The sequence below is a fragment of the Alosa pseudoharengus genome, unplaced genomic scaffold (genome assembly GCF_046254945.1).
Source record: "Alosa pseudoharengus isolate Yale_2024_CS ecotype anadromous, Long Island Sound unplaced genomic scaffold, YU_APseudo_1.1 YU_APseudo_1.1_scf_1, whole genome shotgun sequence".
NCBI classification, from domain to species: Eukaryota; Metazoa; Chordata; class Actinopteri; order Clupeiformes; family Clupeidae; genus Alosa; species Alosa pseudoharengus.
Window position 1 is genome coordinate 4,357,107 of NW_027468564.1, and position 4,776 is coordinate 4,361,882.

The window sequence follows — 4,776 nt, forward strand, 5'->3', positions numbered from 1 at the left end:
TGCTGTTTTAAATGAACATACAGAGCATTCATGGGATTAATCTTCCATTTTTTTCACAATTTTCCGCCAAACCAGAAAAAGCTCATATGTCCCAGACTGTCCCAGGCACATTTCACAAATTTTGATTTTGAATAAAAACAAGAAAATTAATTCATTTTCTGTTTATTCAATCATATATTGATAACCCAGATGCCTACTTGTGAGTCTGCTTGACTAAAAGTTCAGGCATAATATTGTGAAGCCACCCTTAACTAAAACACTTTGTCCCAGAAATGGATATCATATGGTGTGACGCCATATTAGTTTTTTTAAATAGGCAATTGTTTGTAGGGGTCCTCCTTCTTTCAGGAGGAAGAACAACACCTCAGAAGGACACTGAAAGTTACAAGGTGAGTTATTTCTCTTCATGTTTTCAAAAAAATCAAGTATATCCGGCACTCCTGCTTTAGTTCCCTTTTGCACTGTCTTTTGGTTTGACGCATTTTACACAAAAATGCCCAAATAAAATTACTTTTCAGTCAATATTACCTTTAAAACTATATTGTCATATTGCAGTTAGCATGCTTTTAGGATGTTAGCATAAAAGCACATTGCTTAATGTCATGCTAAGTACATGAAACCTCATATGGTGTGACCCCATATCATATAGTGTGACCGGGTTTTCTCGTCACACTATATGATTTATTTGTCACACTGTATATATAATTATTATAATAATAATTTTGATTGCTTTGTCTGCCAAGTAATTTGTCAAATACATAGCAAAGTTTGACTGACGTGACAAGAGGGCATTGCCTTTCATTAGGTCAGTGATCTTTGTAAGTAGGACAAATGTCTTTCTTTGGATAACTGAAAAGTGTAGTCAGGTTAATAGGGCATAGGTCACACTGGGTGAAAAGGCTCTGAATCAGGGGATATACTGACCGGATATTTTTTATGACATGCAGCATATCAGGAGCATCTTTGATCATATCCTGAGTTTTTAAGAATCAGTGAAAATATTGATTTATTTTGACTCCTGATATGCCAATGAGATATCAGGGGTGTGTATACCCAAATCACAAGTCACACACACCATTTCTGGATATCTTTGGGTAGGTCTCCACCCTTGGATAGGCTATCATACTAGATAGCCTAGGCCCAGATCTGCCTAATTAACAGTCACGCATGCCCTACGCCCAAAACGTACCATAAAACATCACTGATAGGCTATTTGCCGTTTGATTTCTATCTAATTTCGGGACATTCAAAAATAGACTATTTACAGTGTAAAGACTACCTTTTTCAGGTAGCCTACTTACCTAATTATTTTGGTTATGGTTCAATTTCAATGATATCTTTGAGATTTTATAGTTGCTATAGTCTGTAGGTCTAGCCTATACTTTTTATGTATGCATGAGATCTGTTGGAGGAATAAAGTCCACATTTTAAATTATCTACTTTCCCCTTGTCCCCAATGCTGACTGCCAAAACGAATTCGGTTCAGCTGAAGTTGCCACATAACAACAATACAAAGTTACATTTAACAGTAGCCTAAACAATTAAAACATTTGGAGTAGGCCTACATTAAGAAGAATAGCAATAATAAACAACAATTCAATCAATAGCCTAATGAAAATAACTAAATACTATATGCTACAAACCATAACACATAAGAAAGGCTTATTAAACTTGTTAAAGTTGAGCATCTATAATTTCATACTATTTTAACATTACAAGCTTCCTTGTGGGCGAACGTAACAATGGATCAATCATGTAGCCTAACTTGTCTATAAAACGTGGGTGACTGATAAACCAATGTTGATTTAATTAAGAAACGAGGCTTCAAATGAAATTAACGTCAAACTATATGAGAACCAATAATGTTAATAGTCAGACTACAAGTAATAGCCCACTTGCCTACTGTTTTAACACTTCTACAAAATCAGTTTGGTAGTCATTTTAATGTAACTAAAATATGCAGGCCTAATAATTTCCACGATTTCTTATGCTTTGCCTCTTGATAAGCGCATGCGCACACACAGCAGACCCATCCCCCACCGACTGACTTTTCAACGAACTCCTTGCCACTGGTGGTGACTTCAACCGTCACTTTTCTGTCATGGATCTGACTGCAAGCTGTACAAACTCTGCCGTCATCATATCCAAGGTAAGAACTACAGTACTTTTGTATGTCAATTGAAAACTGGAATTAATTAGGAAAATACTGTTTTTAGCATTAATGTTAACCAAAACCGTTTGTTAAAGGAGAAGTTCGGTGTGAAATTGACCTTAGCTGTACTGAAAGATGTTGCCGAGTACTTACATGTGTCCAATAGGCACCTTCGCTCACCCCCTAGCATTCCGAATTATGACGTTTTTAGCCGAGTAGCTGTGGGGGGCATAGCGTAGCCTATGCAGCTAAATCGCTATTTTTACACAATTAAAAAGGTTCCAAGACCCTCAGAAGTCTACCAATGCAGTGTGGAGTTACTTGGAACTTTTTTAATGGTGTAAAAATAGCGATTTAGTTGCATAGGCTACGCTATGCCCCCACAGCTACTCGGCTAAAAACGGCGTAATTCGGAATGCTAGGGGGTGAGCGAAGGTGCCTATTGGACACATGTAAGTACTCAGCAACATCTTTCAGTACAGCTAAGGTCAATTTCACACCGAACTTCTCCTTTAACCGTCATGTTAGAATCAGCTAACGTTAACGTTTGCTAGCGAGCTAACATCGCTAACGTTAGCTGCTAGCTGTTAATGTTAACTTTTCCAATAACTAACTTTACCATTGTATGGAATATCTGGAATGGTAGTAATATCATATTCAACAATAAGTCTGTCTGAGATTTCGTTATGGATGTAAAGTTTTAGTTTGAATGAAATGGCCAAGGCTATCAGGCACGAGTAGGTTAGCTAACCTAGCTATAACTTCTAGCTACATTTATAGTGGCTGCTAATGACTATGCAGGCTAACGTGAACAGGGGGTTGACGTAGCTACCTCAATATGACGCCGACAAGTGAAGGGATCTTTAGTTTGTGAAGGGTAACGTATAGCAGCTAGTGTTATATTAAGCCATCCTTACACCAGAAGACTTGACCAGATTTGGGTAAGATTATTGAAAGATTGTAGTCTTTTGAGTAAAGCTTGAAAGCCAAATCTTGTCAAAGGTTTCTGATGTATGGGTAGCATTAGGCAAAATGTTCTTCATTTCATAGCCCTTATTTGGTTGTACCTGACTTGTGCCAAGGCATGTGTTCATTTAAGATGCATGTGAGGGCATTAGTGCTTCAGTGATAGTCTTTTCATGTTATGTGTAAGCTTATTTTGCCATTTATTAATCTTAATTTCCCTCTGTTCTCTGTTTGCAGGCAGTGAGTTGTGAGGACTGCTTCCCTGAGAACACTGAGTGCATTCTGGAATATTCCAAATGTGTGCCACTTCCATACAAAAGAGGTTTCAATCCCGCAAGAGTTCACTCACCAGGTAGAGACAGACAGACACACACGTAGAATAGCAAATGACATTATAATGTGTTTGCATGTATTTGTGTCTGTTGCTGTGTTTAGTTTATCCCCTTTTTTTCATGTGTCTGTTGTTATGACTGTAGTGGGCTCCATCAACAGACCAGGGCAAAGTCGGTCTGTCCTGCTACTACTACATGCTACTTGACTATGTCTGGAAGCCATGGCTGCTGCCCTCAACATGCTGTAAGTATTTGTGTGTTTTGAATGAGGGCTATGTCACTGTGCACACTCTAATTTGTTTGACAAATGTGCAATGTAATGCATTAATACAGAAACTAATCATCATTATTGTAGCTTTTAATAATAGTCTTGAATTTTGAAGTTTAGCCATGTTTACCATTATGTTGGTGGTAATGAAAATAATGTGATGAATATATGCCAAACTGAGCATAATCATAATTGAGTTAAATCTTATTTTCTATTTACAGAAACTGAAACCCTCACAAATAAACTGATATCAAGAATTAACATTGATGGTGATGGTGGCAAGGGTGCCTTCATAAGGTAATTATCATTTTTGTTTTAACACCTGATTGACTTACCAACTTATTTTTTAATGTTTGATTTTTATCTTAATCAACAATAACATAATGTATAGAAATTGCTGTTTTATTTTTTTAGGTGCCATCCAGCAAGTCCCAGCCTGGAGCCAGAGGCTGGCACTGCACTTCAGATGGGGGAGGATCTATGTTAGGCATCAGAAAGGTGGTTTAAGCAAGAAGGCAAGAGCTTCTGCAGACAGTGTTGCAATTAGGTATGATACTTTTGGAAATTGATCTTAATGCCTTAATTAAAAAAATGAGGAAAAATCCAACCTTTAAGGACAACAATGTTCTTTGTGAATGAATAATGTATTGTAAATAAATAAGTGTTCCTTAAAGGTTGGATTTTTCCTCATTTTTTTAAATTAAGGCATTAAGATCAGATGATTTTTAAATGTATGTGTATGCTAAGGTTATGTAAACTTATGAGCACAACTGTAATACATATCTCCATTACTTCTAACTATTGCACCTGACGTCTAGGCTGCTATTGTGGGTTTGCTTTTATTTGTCACACAAGCTGAGTTAATTATATTCATGGACAGGGTCAATTGTAACATATACTTTCTTTCTCTTTTTACAGACACCTCACTTTAACTGCCAAAAGGACCATCAGAGCACCTCTCCCTACCATCTACTGTATAGCAGAAGAGTACGGACAAGGGCCCAAAATGTTTTAAAGGACATTTCACACCCAGACCATGGACTGTTTAAACCACTGTA

General features: G+C 37.1%; 1 long non-coding RNA gene across 1 annotated transcript; it reads left to right on the forward strand.

The window, feature by feature from the left end:
• The first annotated feature begins 3,627 nt into the window (after positions 1-3,627).
• LOC143136285 (uncharacterized) lies at positions 3,628-4,281 on the forward strand. Its single transcript, XR_012989295.1, has 3 exons — positions 3,628-3,694; positions 3,940-4,015; positions 4,133-4,281. It is a non-coding gene; the product is annotated as an uncharacterized LOC143136285 (long non-coding RNA).
• Positions 4,282-4,776: the final 495 nt, after the last annotated feature.